The sequence below is a fragment of the Podarcis bocagei genome (genome assembly GCF_964188305.1).
Source record: "Podarcis bocagei genome assembly, chromosome: 8".
Lineage (NCBI taxonomy): Eukaryota > Metazoa > Chordata > Lepidosauria > Squamata > Lacertidae > Podarcis > Podarcis bocagei.
This window is the reverse complement of record NC_138133.1, coordinates 40,366,450-40,372,676: the sequence shown is the minus strand read 5'-3', so window position 1 is coordinate 40,372,676 and position 6,227 is coordinate 40,366,450. Positions and strand designations below refer to the sequence as shown.

The 6,227-nt window shown below is 42.1% G+C and overlaps 1 long non-coding RNA gene across 1 annotated transcript; it reads right to left on the bottom strand.

Annotated features, from left to right (window-relative positions):
- Positions 1 to 624: 624 nt before the first annotated feature.
- Positions 625 to 3,450, bottom strand: LOC308592667. The gene is made up of 3 exons (XR_014010611.1): positions 3,292 to 3,450; positions 1,883 to 1,979; positions 625 to 985 (listed from the first exon to the last, which is right to left on the bottom strand). It is a non-coding gene; the product is annotated as an uncharacterized lncRNA (long non-coding RNA).
- Positions 3,451 to 6,227: the final 2,777 nt, after the last annotated feature.

Genomic DNA, 6,227 nt, shown 5'->3' with positions numbered 1-6,227 from the left:
AGAATGCTTTCGACTTGCATTTCTCGCAAAGCAGCTTCAAGTACCACATGGCAAACTACTTTTAAAACATATGGAATTTCCAAAAGTTGCAAGCTTATCCAAGAAATGTAAATAAATGAGCCTAAAGTATATTTTTGGATTGTGACATCCACCTAATAAATATCTCTTTCCATCTATCTGTATTGTAAAGTGGTTCAAATGTGCTGTTGAATTTTCATTAAGAATGAGTTTTTAATGAAAATAGACTTTTGCAGAGTGCAGTTAGCACCAGATTTATATAATCTGGCTGGCCCATCGTGATTGTAATGGTTCTTTACCTATGTGCTGCTTTCTCAAAGCATGCAAATCTCCCTACATTTTCATTTTTATCTCCTATTGAATTCAGTAATATATCCATTGTATCAATGGCATCTTAAATCTATGTAGCATATGCTTAATCAGCAATGTGACCAAGAAAGATTATGGATGCCATTCCTGCAAGGAAAAGCAATATTTCAAGCATAATAAATAAGTGTTGTCAGAGACTTGCAATGGTGATTTAGTTTGTACACACGACTTTATTCAAAATGTAGGAGGCGCCTACAAAGAATATATGAAAAAGCACACTCAAGGGTTGGAATTTTTTATTTTTACAGCATAGTCTCCTGACAAATACTAGTCTAGTGCAGTTAAGGAGTGGTTGAGCATTAAGTGAATGTACAGATGCTCACATGTGACTATACCAAAGAAATCCATTGGAACATTAGATAATCAAATAGGAGCATAAAACCACTTTCATAGTAGCAACTAGAACATAGAGTCATGAAGATTTTCCAGTTACATTCTGTTATAGTTGCATGGGTTTGATGTTCATATTTTGCTTCACTCATCTTCCAGTTCAACTTGCATATTTTCTAAAATTTTACAGTTGGCACAAACTTTGCAGTTGATGGCTCCCTCCACTTGCATCTCTTTATTCACCTTCTGTCCTCTCCTCTACCTGCAGCTGGACAAAGCCTAGCGATGAGGGAAAAGAAAGATGTTAAACAGAAACCATGGCAAGCTGTGCATGTGTAACCTCAGCAAAGCCTTAGAATCAAGATCCAATGAATGACAGGTTACTAGCTCAGTGATGTTACTCCCGAAGCAGGATCAAGTTATTCCGAACCCCAAACTTGGGTAAAAAATTAATCCCATTCATGCAAGGGTGGATATAGGACTGTTGGAATGGTGCGCATACACTGGATGCTGAGCCAAGGAGGTGCGTCTCAAAGTCTGGTAAGGGAGGTGCTGGGCTTTGGGGAGGAGGCATGAGGCTCTAACAGGCAGGGCTGTCTTAAGCATATGTGGTGCTGGGATGCAAAGATCCGCTCGGTGCCCCCACCCCACAGTTGCCCAGTCCCTGGTGCACAGGAGGGCAGAGCCGATTGGTCGCCTCAGCGTCTCGCTGGCTCAGTCGCCCCCGAACTTGCACAGCAGAAGAGCCCACCACAGTGCTCCGACTGATGGGCAGGCTCTTCCCTGGACTCAACTCTCGGGCCCTGGAATCTCGGCCTGGTGCCCGGGTGCCCTACTACACCCCTAGCGCCTATGGGTAAGACAGCCCTGCTAACAGGGTCCTATAGTCTTCCATCCTCCTTTCCTTACCCTAGTTTGTACTTTCCCAGCTTTGGGAAGGAGGTGGGAGAGTGCTAGGACCCTACCAAAGCCCTAACACCTCATTTCCAAAGCTGGGTACCTCCTTACCTATCTTTGAGAAGGCAGTGTGAGGACCACGGGGGGGGGGTTGTCTCCAAACTTTGGCCTTGCACAGGGCACCATAGTACCCTCGTCTACCACTGTATTCAGGCATTCCCCCTCATGCAGTTAGGATCATATGAGCAGGGAGAATGGGCTATGCTACCATTCTCTTCTGCTCTGTCATTGTTAGGGCACGTCTGAAGACTTTCAGAACGGAACAAATGTTAGTGCTTCTAATCTTTGGGTTGTGAGATAAAATGCTATAATACAAAGGAGAGACAAAAACAGAGTCATGGTTTGTAAACCAATTAAGAGGGAGGAAGTCATTCGGAGGCATAAAATCAATCATTTTCTGCTGCTTATTTCTATGTGTAAACTTCATATTTTCCTTCAACTTTCTCAATATTGCTATATGGTCCGTTCTGTTAGTAGTTTTGCTGATTCTTGTCTCTTCCTATAAAATTACAGCATCCGAGACAGAAGATGTGATGAAAGAGGCTTAGTCTTAAGAATCAAGCTTCTGGAATGGAAGAGGAAAGAATAGTGATGCTGAACATTAATAACACATTCTGAAATGAAATCTCTGCACAATAGGAAGAGTGTCAATCCAATAGACAATTCAGAGGGAAGGGCTGTAGCTCAGTGGTAGAGAACATGTTTTGCATGTGAAAGTTTTCATATCTATCCCTGACATCCTGGGACCACACAGGACCTCTACCAGCAGTACTGAGATAGGAGGACCAATGGACTGACTCAGTATAAGGCAGCTTTCTGTATTCCAAAGATAGTTGGTTAATAAAGAAAGGACCAACAAATGGTATTGTGGCATCCTGATCTACTGCTTATCATTAAGAAAGCCTCTTTCACGTTTTTTCACCAGCTGTATGGAGTTGGATCCAAAGATGCCTTGCCAAAAAGAAAGGCACTTCTGCTCAGGTACGTTAGCTCTTCTAAATTCTGCAACACCTTTCAAAAAATGAAATGGAAGCCTTGCCAAAGGTCAACAGAGTAGCTAGAATACTTATTAGCAGCAAGAAAACAAAAAAGTGTTGTGGTGTGTTTATTGGCTTACCAATTTGTAGACCAATGTCTAGTACAGGTATATAACCATAGGACTCAATTCCTAGGGGCTGAGGTCCCTTTGACCCACCCAATAAACTTTTTGAGGGGGCCAGAGACCCCAAAAGTTCTCAAATGGTGCGTGTAGACTGTAGAGACACTCCTGCTTATAACAATTTGTGACAAACCAGGTGCAGTGCCAGGACATCCTATTTTGTTTTTAATTTTGTTTTTATTCAAAATTACAACAAAACATATTATCCAAAAACTTATCATCCTTGTTTCCCCCCATTTTTCCTCCCTCCCCCTCCCACACAAAACCCACCCACCCCCACCCCACCACCCGACTTCCCTCAGTTCCAGTCTTTGGTTTCTCTGAGACTGCTGTTTTCTGCATGTTATAAAGTTGTATAGATCCTCAAAATATTTAGCTGATTATTATCAATAAAAAGTTTGTGAATGTTTATTCAAAACCTGCCAAGGAGTCCAGTTCGAGGACATCCTATTTTGTACCTCTCTTAAGGCAGCAAAAATAGGGATGTTGTCGAGCATCTGGCAAGGTAGTCAGCTGGGTTTAGCTTGGTGAGTCACAAGTTGTGCACATTTTGGCCACACTCACACCATACGTTAAGGCCACAATGATACTACTCTTAGCAGCCATGGCTTCCCAAAGGAATTCTGGGAGCTGCAGTTTGTTAAGGGTTCCAAGAATTGTCAGGCAGCCCCTAATCCCTTCACAGAGCTACAATTCTCAGAATGATTTAACAATCAATCCCTCTCCACAGGGAACTGTGGAGATTGTAGCTCTGGGAGTAGTATAGTGGTCTCTAAACAACTTTTACTCCCCTGAACAAACTACAGCTCCCAGAATTCTTTGAAGCCATGACTGTTAAAGGTGGTATCATAATGTGTTACATGTATGGTGTGAATGTGGCCCAAGTGGTCTGCTTTATCAGATGCTTGAAGAAGTCTGAGAAAGTGATAATAAGCTGACTAGATATTCCAATCTGCAAGATGAAAACAAAATACAAATCACATTTGTGCTCAAGCATACAGAATACAATTCAGCATGGACTTGGAAAGGGGTTGCCTGAGTCTTACCCACCAAATTTCTAGGGTAGTGCTGGGCCTGTCTGTCATGTTGATCACTGGAAGTTTTCCATTGGGAAACGACAAGATGTAACTCATATCAATATAAAAACCCAATGTTTCTCTCCTTTTCCTCCACCTGTGCTTTCTATTCTCCCTGGCCTTGTACTCTTCCTCCTTAGTGTTTCAGGCAGCTTCGAACTCCATCCCACCAGTAGAACTTAAAGCATTCTAGAGCCTGCTCTGCTAGGAAAAGATGGAGGTTGGAGACATGGCCTCATGCTGTTTGTTTGTAATATTTATTACAGGGTAGTTTCAAAGTATTCAGAAATAGCGCTCATTTACACATATATTCTCTTCAGAACTTGTTACAGTTTTTCTCACAAGTTTTCCCCCTTGTCCTTTTAAGCTTAGTTTTACTATCTTGTAATTATCAATTTTTTAAAAAATATATATAGTAATAAGTCTCAACCTGGCAAATGACGTTCTGAGCATCTGTCTGAGTCCACCCCTGCCAACACATTTTTTAAAAGAACACAAAGGGATCTTTTAGTTTTAAATTTCATTTTGCAAACTGTCGCTCTTCCTGTGGTACCAGATGCAAAACTAGAGCCAGCTAGAGAGCGGGTTTCTCTTTCCATCCCAAGAAACCTACTATTGTTCCATTTCATCCACTGTTTGAGAACCTTTTCATGGAATCAATGTTGAATTTAACCCCTTGACTTTAGGTGAAAGTAAATGGATTTCAGTGTAGCTAATTCTGGTGGATTGTGACCACAACACATAGCCAAACATTTAAATCCTAAGAAATACAGCACTTTTTCAGGGGGGAAACCCAGTTCTTACATGCTAGAATTTCAGAACTCCTTTGGGGTTGGATGTTATTTTTAAACACACTTGATCCTGAGATATAAATTGTTGGAAGTGCAACAGCACAGATCATTCAGTGTGCAATTTTAGAATTAATGCTGTTATTAGTAAATCAGCAAACCAAGTTGTGGTGTTGCTTAGCAACCAGGCAAAGTCAGGTGTGGAGGAAGGGGGTGTCACCACTGAGAGGGGTGACAAAATGCCAGGTGGCACTCACCGTGGGCCTGCAGTGACGCGGTAGCTTGGGTGCCTGCAGGCTCCGCGCTGCCCCAAATGGTCCGCCCGCCACCTCCCCTTCAGCTGTAGGGTGGCTGAGTGGGAGGAGGCAGGCAGGCTCCTCGGAAGCCCCATGGAGTGTCCTGCCCCAGCTGGCCCCACCCCATGCGTGGCTGGCCCTGCCCCTGGGCACAGGGCATGTGCACCACCCCAGGCACCCAGTCGACTTGCTCCGCCACCGGGCAGAGTGGAATGAACTTTACTGAGGTGGCATGTGCTCTGATTAACTGTGAAATTTTCCTCTGTATGTTTGGTTGAATGTCTCCTTGCTAAGAACAAAGTCTCAAGTAAGAAAGACATAACCTCTGTGTTCCTTCCTTCCCAAATTATACATTTTTTTTTTGTTTCTTCAGTTTGCATAGTAAAGTGTTATCAGCATTTCCTTTCTCTCTGTGTTAGTTAAGTGACTTTGCAAACATAAATCACTCCTCCTTCTGAATCCTGCATTTAAATGAAATGACTAATGTGAGCTGTCATGGATCTTGTTCGCTGTGATATACACAAGCTCAAAAAGGGATCTGGAACACATATTTATTCATTTAAATTATTATTATTATTCCAACTTTCAATTTCAAATTTTGAAGGCAGCATGCAATATCACATTGAAACGTTATAAAAATAAAATATACAAAGCATAAAAACACACACCAAAAAATCAGCAGCAGTAGTAAAAAAGTGGCAATAAATCATATAATCACCAATCATATTCAAAGTCTGGGAAAGTAAAAAAAGTTTTTACTGGTGCCTAAAAGCCATCAGGTTTGGTACCAGGTAAACAGATAAGGGGAAGTGGTGTAGTACAGATCTTACTATAGTGAGGGTTTTTTCATTCATTCATATATATATGAAGCCTTTGGAGAGTACTTTGGTTTCAGTTGAGGTGAGTCTGCCCAGCCACGTACATTGGACAAACAAACAGACGAATAAATGCACGTATCGCAGAACACAAGAATGCCGTCAAAAAAGAAGAAAAAACTTCCTCTCTTTACCAACACATGAAAGAAACAGGACACGAAATTAATTTTGCAGATTCCAAATTGCTCTTTAACATGGAACATCACCACAAGAGAATAATCATGGAAGCCATCGAGATAGAGAAACACCCTCACAACATGAACAAGCGTGACGACACGTCCCGCCTGCCAGACATCTGGAAATTAGCCCTCCCCACAAAAACCGACACCAGAACCAGAGGCACACAGAACGCCATCTCC